Source organism: Myxine glutinosa, chromosome 1 (genome assembly GCF_964187855.1).
Source record: "Myxine glutinosa chromosome 1, kmMyxGlut1.1, whole genome shotgun sequence".
NCBI lineage: Eukaryota > Metazoa > Chordata > Myxini > Myxiniformes > Myxinidae > Myxine > Myxine glutinosa.
The window spans coordinates 396,429,553-396,445,241 of NC_136261.1; the positions used below are offsets into that span (position 1 = coordinate 396,429,553).

The following is a 15,689-nucleotide window of genomic DNA, read 5'->3' on the forward strand; positions in this document are numbered from 1 at the left end:
TTCATTGTAAATGTCTTTGTGCGGTATTTCACTGTAAATGTCCTTTTGTACAGTATTTCACTGTAAATGTCCTTTTGTACAGTAATTCATGTTAAATGTCCTTTTGTACAGTATTTAATTGTAAATGTCATTTTGTGCAGTATTTCACTGTAAATGTGCTTTTGTACAGTATTTCATGTTAAATGTCCTTTTGTACAGTATTTCACTGTAAATGTCCTTTTGTACAGTATTTCATTGTAAATGTCCTTTTGTACAGTATTTCACTGTAAATGTGCTTTTGTACAGTATTTCATTGTAAATGTGCTTTTGTACAGTATTTCATTGTAAATGTCCTTTTGTACAGTATTTCACTGTAAATGTCCTTTTGTACAGTAATTCATGTTAACTGTCCTTTTGTACAGTATTTCATTGTAAATGTCCTTTTGTACAGTATTTCATTGTAAATGTCCTTTTGTACAGTATTTCATTGTAAATGTGCTTTTGTACAGTATTTCATTGTAAATGTCCTTTTGTACAGTATTTCACTGTAAATGTCCTTTTGTACAGTAATTCATGTTAACTGTCCTTTTGTACAGTATTTCATTGTAAATGTCCTTTTGTACAGTATTTCATTGTAAATGTCCTTTTGTACAGTATTTCACTGCAAATGTCCTTTTGTGCAGTATTTCACTGTAAATGTCCTTTTGTACAGTATTTCACTGTAAATGTCCTTTTGTACAGTATTTCACTGTAAATGTCCTTTTGTACAGTATTTCACTGCAAATGTCCTTTTGATGCAAATGATCCACCTTCTCCATTCAGCATGTCTCCGAGGTAGCAAAATGTTTTCACACGTTCCAGCTTCACGCCGTCTCCAAGTACAGTAGTTGGTTGGTTAGGTGACAAGAAGCCGATTTGATTTTAGTTCAGGTCTGCATCCTGATCTGGCCTGTCAATCAGATACAAAACGTAAAATGTTCATCTTGGTGGAACCATGTGCTCTCCACCAGGTGTCGTTGTAGTTTTTGTTTTACTTGTTTTGAAAATAGAGTGACATATAGGGTTTAGAAAAGTGGAACTTTGCCGTGTAAAATATTTCAACCAAGTTAATTATTTTGCTCAGGAGGCCAAATATAGAAAGGGTGACTCTTTGGAAAGTCCTATCTATGAAGCCAAAAGCCTTGTAGTGGAGCAGATAAGCTTGTATATGGAAGGTATTGTGCATTTTATGACTAAAGCATGAAACTTTCTCCAGTGTTTCTATATACTATGAAGTTTGATTTCAGACGTGGAGGCATTTCAGATTTGACCTCTGGGACTAGGCAGAGGGCGATACATTTCAGGCTGTCAAATTTCGTTTTTTTTCACTTTTTTGCAGGGAAAAAGGCAGGACACATCAATTATGCCTATTTTTACCTTGTTATTACACATATATTGCACAGAACTGCTCTAAACTCTGTTTTAATAAAGTAAAACATGAACAAATTGGGACACTTCCCCACACATACACACAAAGAACATCAAAAAGTGGGCTTCACATAACCACATTGCTCACTCTAATTTATCACGTCAAATCTGACTGAGCAATGTTGTTGTCATGTCGGCATCTCTTATCACACCCTACGATGACATTATCAGTTCAGTATGGTCATGTGAGTCCCTTTAAAAGCCTAGCAGTCTCCTGAACATGAGCAAAGGGCAGTGCACTTGAGGGCAGCCTTTTTGCACTTGCAGCGCGTAGTACACCCTTTCTTGCAGCCACAATGGATAAGTTCATAGCAGCTCTGTGAGGCTTCTGGAAGGGTGCTCCACAGTGGCTGCCATCCAGTTGCTTCCTTCACCCAGCCCCAATCAGAAGGGCTTGGCAGCTCAGGATCAGGTACTAACGCTTTGCTCCAGACATTGGCCTGATAGGTGGCCCGCTGAATGTGTTGCTCTAGCGCAGCCTTCGTGGGTGGGATGTTCTCCAGAGCTCTGGATTTCTGAGTGAAGAGCTGTTTCCTAGCTTTATTCACCTCGCTGATGTCACTCGTCCTATCGTCCATCAGTACCACAAAGCGCTCCAACAGCGACTTGGACAACTCGCTCACATCACCTTGCATCTGCATGAGCTCATTGAAGGCCTCGGTCACTTCAGGGAAAGCCTTCCAAGTTTCCCATGCAGTTTTCTTTCCTCTTCCAGCAAATGCTGAGACGGTGTCACATCCCCTAAGTGCATGGAACAATGGGAGAGTGGCACAGGTACTTGGATCCAGCTTGTTGGCCACTTCATGAACCCCAATGTATCTGAAGCTGGTGCCTGTACCAAGAGCAATCCACATTTCCTCTGGCCCAATCGTCCTAAACATTGCCACGGCAAGGACAACAACGTCAGTGTCTACAGTACGAATAGTCACCTTCTTGCAACCCTTTTGAACGGCATCTGACACTTGCAGAAGCAAGCGTGTGTCTGCTTCCTCTTGAGAACATGGAGTGAGATTTTTCAAGTCAGACTGGGCAGGAGAGCAGAGCACCATCTCCCCGTGAGTTGTGTAGACTTCTTTTCCATCATCCACTGGAACGCAAGTGACTTGCTGGGAGAGAAATCCAAACAATTATGTTTTGTTCTCATCAACACGCAGGAAGTCTTTCCAGTGCTTTGGCAGTGCAGTGGTTGGAAACACCCGTCTCCTGATTCCCTTCCCTCTCTTCTGTCGTGTGGTGCCTTTTAGACTGTCGGGGATGTAGACATCCCAGATAATATCAAGACAGCTCGTTTTCTGAAGTTGGGATTTTGCATATGGTACAAAGACACTGTCTGCATAATCCTGGAAGGTCTTTGCTGTACCTGGATTCAGCATCTGGACCACAGCTGCACCATCAATGAACACAGCATCAACTACAGGAGCAGGTTGTGAGACAGTGTCATCAGTCATTATGCAGTGCAAGAGGTCTGCTTTTGTACCAAGTCGCATTTTCCCTCCATGAGAAAAATATGGTGGTGCTGCCTGGTTTTCGTGGCAAAACAATTGATCCAGATTGCCATCACGTATTTGGCAAGATAGATACAGCCGTGAGAACAGATTGCAATCACGCTTCAGTGCTTCAAGTTGTATTTTCTGCTTTGACTGTGTTTTCACTGGCAGATGGCTAAAGAGAGGCATCTTGTTCCTGGGGATGGTATCTGTGACTAGCTTTGTTTGCTGCTCCAGCCATTCTTCCACAAAGGTCTTGAACTGTTGTGCACCCAAGGACTCCACCTTCCTCACTGTGTCTGCAACTGATGAATCCATGATATCTTTTGAGTCAAGCACCAGAAGATCCTGACTCTCTTCAAGAAATGGGTTCCCCATCTCTTCAATCACTGCTGTGAGGGACCTAACATGCTTCACAAAGGCTTCTTGCACTGCTGGCTGCTGTTCATGGTGACGGTTTTCACTTTGTGGGGAGCTTTTATCCTCGAATTCTGTAGTCATTCTTGCAATTTCTGGACCTGCCACCATCCAGCGTCGCAGTGCCCCAGGATTCTCTGTCAAGCCAACTGCTCCACCAGATCCTTTGATGAGTGCATTGTTCTGTTCATGTCAGTGGTCAATTGCCATGGCCGAGAACCTGTTGCTTGTTTTATGCACAACAAACTTCCCAGCACGGATTTCTTCCAGGATTGCTGGATGTTTCTTAGATAGTACCATCATGTCATGAACATGTACTGAGAGCCACCTGGAGTAGTGAGTGTGGTCCAGAGCAAACTTCCAGGGTAGGAGCTGTGTGAGGGTTTCCACATAGAGCTTAAAGTTGCCCTCTCGCAGTGATCTGATGTACATGAGCATGAGGACCTCGAGTGATAGGGTTTTTAGCCAGTAGTCTAAATGCACACTTTCGCTAACTCTCTGTGGGCACCATTCTTCAAATGTTTGAGGGACTGCTTCAGATGTGCAGTGCTCATTGTAGGCCTGGTGAAGTAGCTTGTACAGGCTTGCAGCTGTAACTTGGTGGGCATGGCGGGTCTTGGTAACGTGGCTTGCATGGATGAAAGAATCTGCAGTGCCGGGGCTCGCTATCTCAGCCTGCACCAGAGCATTTGTCCATCCACTGTCTTCAAGCCAGTCCCCCAGGAGCTGCAAGCACGCACAGATGGAATTTTGTCCACATAACAATCTTACTGACTTATACTGGCAAAAATTCAACTCCCTTCCCTGTACCTTCATTGTTTAACTTTTATGTATGATACTTCTAAAATAGTAAACCTATACATGTTTAGATTTATCTGACATTCACAGATTACCATTATACTGAAATATTGGGTAAATGGTAAATGGTAAATGGATTTATATTTATATAGCGCTTTTCTAGTCTTCCGACCACTCAAAGCGCTTTACACTACATTACTACAGATCTACCCATTCACACACACATTCATACACTGATGGCCGAGGCTACCATGCAAGGTGCCACGTGCTCATCAGGAGCAATTTGGGGTTCAGTATCTTGCCCAAGGACACTTCGACATGCGGACTGGAGGAGCCGGGAATTGAACCGCCGATCTTCCAATGCATGGCATCACTGTCGTAGTCACAGGCCTTCTTGAGAGCATTTCCGATATCGCCCTGAAATGTCAGAAGTGTGTCTCTCCCTTGCGAATGTGCCCTTAAGTCGGGAAACACAGCGAGAAGCCTGTTCTTCAGTCTGGTTGTGTGGATCCTTTTCCCCTCAGTGGCACCTAGCTGTTCAAGTCGGACTTTGTACAGGTCACCCAGGTCTGCCAGTTTGAACACTGGGGCACAATCAGCACCTCTTGTTTCCTCCATAAAGGCTACCAACTCTGCGAAAGCATTGCCATGCAGCTGGGCCTCTTCCTCTTGCTCATCCTTTGATATAGCCGGTCTTGCTTTGTTATAGAGCATCCGGAGGCAGTTTCGGTGATATTTTGCCTCAAGGGCTATCATGTCCCCAGGGGCAAGTTTAGCAAGCAACTCAGTGTCTTTTATTTCCAAGGCAGCATTTCTTACATTGAAATCTACCTGTTTTGTTGATGCCTCATGGAGCTCTTCAGAGCCAGCTGGCTTGTTGCAGAAGAAGCACACAGGCTCTTTAGTGTTGACATGGCTGTCAGCAGACCATGTGTGAACATTGGGTCCATCAAACTGTTTCACTTTTTCTAATAACTTCCGCCGTCGCTGCAGCATTGTTTGATTATATTTTAATCGACAGGTCTTGTGCCACTGTGCCCTGTTGTTCATCAGTGTGGCTACTATGCCATTCCCATCATCCAGCCTGTCCAGGTCCAGCTCAGCTGGTATTTGTCTAATTTCCTGAAATTCAAGGAGATCCCTGGACAGTGAAACATAACCGCTACCTACTGGCGGCTTGCTTGACCTGGCAGGGCATTGCAAATCTTCGCCTGTTTCTTCCTGGCAGAGAGCACAGAGTTCCCAGTTAGTGGGGCAATGCAGCTTAGAATGCTTAGATGTAGAAGGCTGGGCAAGATCAATCAGTATATGGCGTTTCAACATGGTGAGAAAAGCTTATTGTTGTAGAGACTTTCCACCACCACGAGTTCTGAAGAGTGCATACAAGCTAGCTGTAGCATGCAGAGGGATTATCCTGTAAAGCACAAGAACATACCACATTGTAAGTGTATATTTATACTCTTTTATATTTTTATGCAGCAATACCAAATTCAAACATGTTTAGTGAGTGAAATGTCATAAAAAACACTCTTTGGAGGGTTTCAGGTGAAAAATGCAAACAAACTAGCCTGCTAGCTTACAATTAACATGTTCCCTAACGTACTAGCTTTCAAGATAATGACTGTAATTCTGTCTCCCACATTCTTGCTGATGTAACCATCAGTCAGAATAGAAGCACTTACTTGATTTCTCAAATACGGGCCAACGAATAACAGTCATGTAATCCCACATCAGCAGAAGTTGTCAAAGTTGTTAATGTGAGACACGCAAGGAAAAAACATTGTTTTTCATGCACTGATCAATTTTTTTAAGTTAGCATTAGATAATGCCTCATTTGCATATTTAAACATAAAATTTCAGAAAACTTGTAATACAAAAAATATTTTTCTTAATTTAAGTAAACTACTGGGGAAGTGTCATGGTGATTTTCCTGGTGATACGCTATTCCACTGTAGTGTCTTATAATAATAATAATAATAATAATAATTCATTTATTTTATATAGCGCTTTTCAGGAAGCCCAAAGACGCTTTGACAGAGTGCAAAACATAATGCATAGCAAAACATAAAGACAATTGCAAAAAAAGAAGAATCAATAGGGAAATATTCAAAGCACAAAGGAGGGAGAAGGAGAGGAGATAGTCAGGGGTTAGATGCTGTGGGTTAAATGTTGAATGCAGTGTTGAACAGGTGGGTCTTGAGTGATGTTTTGAATGTGGTGAGTGAGGAGGAGTCTCTGAGATTGTGAGGTAGCGAGTTCCAGAGGGTGGGAGCAGCGATGGAGAAGGCCCTGTCCCCCCAGGATCTAAATTTGGTCCGGATGGGGGGGGGGGGTCAGGAGGTTGGTACCAGCAGAGCGGAGGTTGTGGGTGGGAGTGTGTCTGGAGAGGAGGTCAGCCAGGTAGGATGGGGCCAGGTTATGGAGGGCTTTGTAGGTCAAGAGGAGGATTTTGTACTGGATTCTCTGGGAGATGGGGAGCCAGTGAAGCTTGTAAAGGACGGGGGTGATGTGGTCACGGGTCCGGGAATGGGTGAGTAGACGGGCAGCGGAGTTCTGAATGTATTGGAGTTTATTGGTGATTGTTGAGGGTGAACCATAAAGGAGGCTATTGCAGTAGTCCAGACGGGAAGTGATGAAGGCGTGGATGAGGGTTTCTGCAGCCACGGAGGAGAGGGATGGACGGAGACGGGCGATGTTTTTCAGGTGAAAGAAGGCTGTCTTTGTGATCTGTTTAGTGTATTTGTCGAAGGAGAGGGTTTGGTCAAAGATGATGCCAAGATTCCGGATGTGAGGGGAGGTGGATACTGGGAAACCGTCGATGTTGAGGGCAAAGTTATGGGTGGACTTGGTGAGCGTTTTTGGGCCAATGATGATTATTTCAGATTTATCACAGTTAAGTTTGAGGAAGTTGATTTGAAGCCAGGATTTTATTTCAGTGATGCAGTTTGTCAGGATAGAGTGGGTGGCGGTGGAGATGGACTTGGTGGAGATGAAAAGCTGGATGTCATCGGCGAAGCAGTGGAATTGGAGACCATGACGGCGGATTAAGTGACCGAGGGGGGACAGGTAAAGGATGAAGAGGAGGGGGCCAAGAACTGAACCTTGGGGGACACCTTGGGGGAGGGGAGCAGTGGGGGATTTGCAGTTATTGATGGAGATGAACTGACGTCTGTCAGAGAGGTATGATTTAATCCAAGAGTGGGCAGTGCCGGTAATGTTAAAGGTGGTTTCAAGTCGGGTGAGGAGGATGGTGTGATCGATGGTGTCAAAGGAATCTTGTATGGAATTTTACAATACAAATCTTTTATAAAGGCCGTTTTCTAAAAATACGTTTTTTCTCAGACTCTGAGCCAGAAATCTTCAATTCAGTAGCACTTACATTCACCAAACTTTCCAGTTTCATTCCTATCTATATTTTGAAGTTTTTTTACAGAGGGGTTTGTTTATATATCATTCATAGCCTGATTTACATAATATTGTATTCCTACAAACATGGCGAAAATAGTTTTTTTATTGCTGTTGACAGTATTTTCTGATTTATGGAGTGATAAAAAGAGATATCCAAAGTTCCCTCTGGAAAAACCTTGGACACTAATATGTCAACAAAATGAAACAATAATTTTATCCTGGCTTTATCAAATGTTCAGATTTCCTATCTGGAAATGTATGGAAATTAGCACATATTTAATAAGATAATGCCTAATTTGCATATTTAAACATACAATTTCAGAAAACTTGTAATACAAAAAATAATTGACTTGATTTCAGTAAACAACTGGGGAAGTTTAATGGTGATATCTATTAGTTAATTTTTTTACCCTATTCACCTGGGGTGTCTCCCCTGATAGCTACCTTTACACCTGTAAATAAACACGTATAACCTACTTAGGTAGGGTCAGGAGCCACCCTGGCCAAATTGGTGCTCTAAGCTGAATTTTGTAGAGTTAGCTGGCAGCAAATTGCATCTTTATTAGAACAAAAATGCAATTTAGGCAAAGATATACATTATTATAAAGGAAAGTGATGGGGAAAAACCCGAAAAATGCAATGCTGAGGTCAATGACCTCTCAAGGTCACCAAAGGTCAGATATAAAGTGCCTCCACGTCTAAAGTAAAACCTAGGGGTATGAAGATCATATGCTGAAACTTTCATGCTTCAGTCATAAAATGCACAATTGGTTTGCCTATCTGCCCCACTAATAACCTCTCCTTTCTTAACATAGGCATTGTATCCATGACAGGTTATCAGTGAAATGGAGAGCTTCTTGGAATGGCTCAAGTCCCAAGGTCTGAGAGCAGAAACAGCCCAAGCAGTGATCGATAAGCTTCAAATTGAGAATCAGAAGGTTATTCAAGCTTGTACTGAGTCGGATTCATTGCGGACCGAGCTCCTCTCTCTCGCCAAAGAGAAATTTCAATTTACAATGTATGCTGACTTTTGCAAATTTTTCAAATCTTTTTTGAAGCCGCAAGATGTCTAGATTGCAGGTTCTTCTCTTTTGGTAAGTGTTTTTCTAAACTTGAAGAATTATTTGGGAACTTTCCAGTTCCTGAGAAAAGATTTTCGGATCCCAAAATGTGCATCGCAACGTTTCTGGTTTCTCTGGAATCGGGTTCGGTCGTTTCTGCCGTCTCCAATTTCAGGATGATGGATTAAGACCCATGAGTCGTCGGAAAATGGGGGTTTCAATGCACAAAAAATTTAACATTGAAGTCGATGGGGAAAAAGGCAAAAACTTATTGACTCACTGGATTTTCAACCAGATTTCACCCTCTTTTGGGACAACCAGATTTTTGCGACAAATATTAAATCCTCAATAGACTTAACAATGACTCATAGGTTCTGAGGCACAAACATTTTACCATTGAAGTCAATGGAGAAAATTAAGGATAATTATTGACTCACTGGATTTTCAACTAGATTTTATCCACAAGATTTCAAGATGTTCAACAGACATTCCCTAATGCTCATTCTACCTCACGACGTTTGCTTGCTGTTAGTTGGTGCATTCAAGGCACTCCATTCTCATACTACTTGTAGTGGAAGGGAAAATTGGGAAGAGGACTGCATTTGATTTTACTCATTAAGTGGACCAATTAATATTTGTTTATGTTTGTTTCATTTTAGGGAATAATTTAATTTTCTTTCAACATTCATCACCATCAAGGTTCTTGGTGCAAGTATCTTTGTTGAGCAGAGATTAAATGGCTAAATTTCCAAGAAAATTTTATTTTAAGCAGAGAAGCATCTATAAATATTTCCTGTTATAATAAAGAGAAACCCTAAACAATTATGAAGTTTAAAAAGTTTGTTGATACACCTAAATCTATTCAGGAGACTGTTGAACAATGTGATAGACACTTTAGAACAGCTCTAATTAACTCCTTTAAGAAATCACTGCTACTTACTATTCGACTTGGGTGCTCAATACAAGGTGAAAAGAGGAACCCATTTTAAAGAACAACTCTTCGACTACTAAGTAATTATGAAGAGTTTCTTGAGGGTGGTCTCATCGAAGAGCTACTCATGATTGAGGAGGATTGTAGTCCAGGAATAAGTCATTTCTATATTCCTAACCCCCAAACAACAACATTAATCCTCCCATCCCTGTATAGTAGTGGATTGTGAAGTGTCAACCTATTGCTTTCAAGGGCATTATCTGCTTACCTGTGGCTTTTGTAATTCCTGTGAATAAAATGAACCTAAAATCTCTCCTCCATTTGAATCATATAATTTATAGGTCCAAGGAACTGTATCAATTACAACAACGATTTTAAAAAGTTCATTAGTCCATCTCTTTGTATCACCTTTCTCAAAATGGCTTTTCCATCGATATATTCTTTCAATATCACCAACTCTGAACTTGGGTTTAATCAAATTAATCTCCTTTTCGTATTCTAATTTTGTAAATGTTTCCGATGGTTTTGATTTTGTTGATGAATGAACTGTATTATTGTAATTGTCAACAACATACTGAATTTTTTCATATAATTTCTCTTTCAAAGTGTGATTAAAATGCTCAATAACAACTGCCTTCCCTTCATTAAAGGTGTTGTATAATATTATACCATTATCTTTAAGAAATTTCATAACTATTTTGTTATGAAACTCTGTTTCCTCATCAGTCCATAACTTCTTTGGTTTCCTATTGCTTATCCTAAATATTCCACTGAAAGCTAACATGGAAGTATTACCCCTTTTGTTTTTCAAAGGAACAACCCATGCAAATCTTCTCCTCAAATCAATAATTTGAAGTGAGAAGTGAAGTCCCACTTGTGACGCACCCCACACCCCGCGTCCAACAATATTTTGACTCTGTTGCTGCTTGGCAGTCAAACAAAATTGAAAATCATTCCAAACAGGAAAATTACTGTTTATAATGACACCATAAAGGACACTGAACATAATATATATGAAGGACAGTGAACATCATAAAGGACATAAAGCACAGTGAAAGCACAGTGAAAACAAACAACAGGCACAAATAACGAATGTAACATGTTAGAGTAATGTAATAGACACCGTGTAATACCAATAATTACACATAATTTTTAAAATGAATTTTACAATCTTTATTTTATGTAAATTGATGAAATACTTCAACACTGTTGAACACAGGTCACCTTCCTGCTACTTCCACGAACCGCCAGTTTAGCTACAGGTTAGTCAGACAAACAAGCTACAGGTGGAGGCTGTCAGTTTCAACGATGAATCTAAAATGAGCCCTTGAAACAAAGCTATGAGAATTAAGTTTCACAAACTGGTCCATGAATAATGATCCTTTACCAGAAAAGGAGGTGGAGATTTTGAGTTCTGGGAGACCTGCCTCCCACCTCCTAAAACCTGCACGTGGAGATAACAACATACGAGAGAATCCTTACAAATGTTATATTTGTGATAAGGATTTTATTTCCAGACGGCGCTTGAACTTCCGCAGTGTACCCCACGCTGTGGTGCTTGCATAAAAAGTGCTCTGACAGTCTGACTGTGGGGAAAGTTTTGCTGATAAAGGTTTGTTAAATTCACATAGCATTACCCACACTGGGTTGTACGTGCCCCCCTTGTTGGCGATCCTCAGAAGACGGCAAGGTATTCAGTGAAACAGTGAGGATAAAGCTATCGTGAAAGCGTGCAGCCCTTTGGGCATATACAATATAAGCACAAATCCTTGGAGTACCATCTGTAACCCCTGACAACCAGCCAGCACCCCAAACCTCCTGATGAAAGCCATACAGCTGTCTATCACCAGAATGTCCACAACAATGACTGCAAACTGATGTCAGAAGGCAACAGGAATCTCAAAATGCTAACCCCATCTGCGTCCTCGAACTAAGTTTAAATAAAATGACAGCTTTTAAAAAATGTAAAATTTATTAATTTGGTCATCTATATTCTCAAAGCAGTATATATGCATGTGAATTCAAACAAGCAACTCGTAAAGACTTGTGTTGCCATCGAGACAAGACGAACACCTGGCCCCTTATCTATGGCTATCTGGTGGAATGCGTGCACGCAAAGTGTGCTGAAGCCCTTTTGGTTATTATAAAGCTCTCCATATGGCTTCGTATGTCTATTAATTCTTAAATCAATTATACAGTGATTATCGGTGTGGTTACGTGGAAAATTACATGCGCTCTTTTGCACTCAAAAAGCGAGAAGATAATTACACGCTGGAGGCAAAGGTTTTACGATCCATGTGGCCCGGTCGTCTCGCAAACTCCTGGCAGTTTGGGCAAAGAGGTCAGAGACGATTCAGCTCGCCCAGCAAGTGGATTGGAGTGAAGTAATTAAATTTACACTTTCACAAAACGCTCCTCTTGTCCTTATCAGGATAATCTAGAAGTGTTCAATTATTTAATTCGGGTCTTCTTGATTTGTCTCCCTTTCCATGGAACCGTTATTTGGATTTTAAATCTGCTTTCATGAATAATTCCTGTTCTTTTAGTTTCGGTCCTTAGGTTAAATTATTACCAACAGGAAAAATAAATTCCAATACAGGACTTTTGCGTCATCTGGGTATTTAGGGTCCTCGGGGACTTTTGGGTAATCAATAAATTTTGGGTCCTTGGAGTCTTTTGGGTATTTTGGATCATTAAGGACTTTTTGGTCATCTGGGTCTTTTTGGTCATCTGGGTCTTTTTGGTCCTCGGGGATTTTTGGGTCTTTGGGGAGTTTTGGGTCTTCAAGGACTTTTTGTGTCATCTGAGTCTTTTGGGCCCTCTGGGACTCTTGGGTCTTTTGGGTCCTTGGGGACTTTTGAATCAAGCACTGTTTGGGTCCTTTGGGACTTTTGGCTATTTTGGGCCATGAAGGACTTTTGGGTCATCTTTGGGTTTAGCTCCTTGGGGACCATTGGGTATTTTGGATACTCAGGGACTTTTGTGTTATCAAGGACTTTTTGTGTCCTTGGGGAATCATGGGTCCTTGGGATATCTGGGTGTTTTGGGTCTTCAGGGACTCTTGGGTCTTTTGGGTCCTTGGGGACTCTTTGGGTCATCCACAACTTTTTGGATCCTTGGGGACCTTTGGGTTATTAGGGACTATTGTGTCATCTGGGTCTTTTGGTCCTCAGGGACTTTTGGGTCAAGTACTTTTTGAGTACTTGTGGACTTTTGGGTCACGAAAAACTTTTAGGTCATCTGGGTCTTGGGTCCTCAGGGACCTTTCGGTCAAATAATTTTTGAGTCCTTCGGGACTTTTGGGTATTTTATGTCATTAATAACTTTTAGGTTATCTCAGCCTTTTGGGTCCTTGGGGACTTTTGGGTCGTCAAGGATGTTTGGGGTCATCTGGGTCTTTTGGCCCTTGACGACTTTTGCGTCATCATGAACTTTTTGGTCCTCGTGGACTCTTGGGTATTTTGGGTCCTTTGGGACTTTTGGGTCAACAATAACTTTTTGGGTCCTCAGGGACTTTTGGGTCTTTTGGGTCCTCGGGTACTTTTGGGTCTTTTGGTTCATTAAGGACTTTTGGGTCATCTGCGACATTTGGGCCCTCATGGAATTTTTGGTCCTTGGGGTTTTTTGGGTCTCTTGTGTCATTAAGGGCTTTTGGGTCATTTGGGTGTTTTGGGTCCTCAGGGAATCTTGGGTCTTTTGGGTCCATGGGTACTTTTGGGTCATCAATAACTTTTTGGTTATTTTGGGTCATCTGTGACTTTTTCAGTCATCTGGGTCTTTTGGCTCCTCGGGAACTCTTGGGTATTTTGGGTCCTTGGGGACTTTTGGGTCATCAAGCACTTTTGGGTTCTTGGGAACTTTTGCGTATTTTGGGTCATGAAGGACCTTTGGGTAATCTGTGTTTTTGCTCCTTGTGGTTCTTTGTGTCTTTTGGGTCCTCAGAGACTTTTGGGTCATCAAATACTTTTTGGGTTGTTTGGGTCATTGAGGATTTTTCGGTCATCGGGGTCTTTTGGGTCCTTGGGGGCTTTTGGGTCAAGGACTTTTTGGGTCCTTGTGGAATTTGGGTTGTTTGGGTCTTTGTGGATTTTAGGGTCATCTGGGTCTTTTGGGTCCTCGGGGACTTTTGGGTAATCAATAACTTTTTGGGTCCTTTGGGACTCTTGGGTGCTTGGACTTTTTGAATCAAGCACTTTTTGGGCCTCGGGGACTCTTGGGTCTTTTGGGTACTTTTGGGTCATCCAGACCTTTTTGCGTCATCTATAACTTTTTCGGTCCTTGGGGACTTTTGGGTCATTAAGGACATCTCGTCCCGACCCTCTCAAAACTTCATCCTGACCCTCTCAACATCTCGTCCTGACCCTCTCAACATCTCGTCCTGACCATCTCAACATCTCGTCCTGACCCTCTCAACCACTCGTGCTGACCCTCTCAACACTTCATTCTCAGCCTCTTAACATCTCGTCCTGACCCTCTCAACACTTCGCCCCGACCCTCTCGACTCCACATCCCGACCCTCTCAATATCTCTTCCCGACCCTCTCAACGCCTCGTCTCGCTGAGCACCGATTTGCATTCAATTCATAGATCTTCAGATCTCAACTTTTTCGCTCTCGAAACGTCGCCGAATTCTTTTTTGATAAGTTCCACGAACTTAATATGATTATTAGGACCCAACAGTTTGGACCCATCGGATACCGAAACGAACACCAATAATTTGACTTGGGGGATCTTCAGTGAAAGGGGAAGCCCGACGCTTGTCTCCTGAGGGGGGAGCGAGGAACACATGTACTCGGAATGGGACGAGCTGATTAGGAATGAACACACCCCAGCACTCTCATTGGTGTGTCCATGAGGAACTTTTTAGTTCTTGCCAAATCAAATATTTTTCAACTATATTGGTTGATCTTGTGCGTTATTCTGAAAGAAATGAAGAAATGATTTGATTTTGGTGAAGATGTGGATCCGGATCTGGATCTGAGCATCATCTGAGATCTGGATCATCATCATCCTCGGGTAGTTTGGTTGCATCATCATCCTCGGGTAGTTTGGTTGCATCATCACCCTTGGGTAGTTTGGTTGCATCATCATCTTCGGGTAGTTTGGTTTCATCATCATCTTCGGGACAGGAGTTCTGATTTTAAAAATCGCAACGTTCCGCCGAACTCACGGGTTATTCCATTTTAAAATGAACCTTCTTTTGTCATTGTACAATACTAGGGCATGCCCGTACGTGGGTGCCCGTTCCTTGCCAAAAAAAAAAAAAAACGCTACCCGTACGCTCTACCCCGCCCGTACGCCCGTACGCCCGTAAACAAAAAAAACAACGCTCTTCGCTTCCGCCCTTCGCTCTGGGAGAAATAATGCGCATAAGAAATCGAGAAATTATTATTTTCTCCGGAAGAAATCGAATTACGAACCGTAATGGCGCACGCGCTCGGCTCGGCTCGCTCTCACATCGGCCACGCCTACGCAACAACGCGTTCTGTGATTGGCTGCCGGAAGTGAAGTCTTCACTGTCCGGAAGGTCGCAAATCGCAGTTACGATGAATCGCAAATTAGTTTTATTTAGTTTTAAAACATAGTTGAACGGCAACATAGTTTTCCAACGTGAAATAAATGAATACGCTCTCAAATGTGCCGTCCGAGGCAGAGTCTGTTCGCCACGTTCGGCACACGTGATAGCTCGCTGCTCTCTGATTGGTTGAATCGTTTTTTGGACATAGCTCGGTAACTACTTGTCCGATTAATATGAAACCTTGAAAAGGCACATCCTCGGGTCCCCAGCAATATACCTGGCAAGTTTAAAGTATATCGGACCCGTGGTTGTCGAGAAACAGCGGTCACAGACATACATACATACATACATACATACATACATACATACATACATACATACATACACACAGAGATTACTGGAATTATAGATAGATATTATACAATATATTATAATGTGCATTTGAGAAACAATATCGATATGCATGAACAATAGCAATTATGGAATTTTAATGTGATTATTGTTCCATTTGTATACATTCAATGAGTTATTCATTATTCCAATTAACCTGTTTTTACCAATACTAACTTCACACATTAATTTTATAATCGTCCCGTCTCGTTAAACATCAGGGAAAAACGTTTT

The 15,689-nt window shown here is 42.0% G+C and overlaps 1 protein-coding gene across 2 annotated transcripts in view; it reads left to right on the top strand.

Annotated features, from left to right (window-relative positions):
- The window catches only part of LOC137416712 (uncharacterized), a 418,237-nt gene that overhangs the window by 296,799 nt on the left and 105,749 nt on the right, over nucleotides 1-15,689 (top strand). The gene's annotated exons all lie outside the window — the stretch shown is intronic.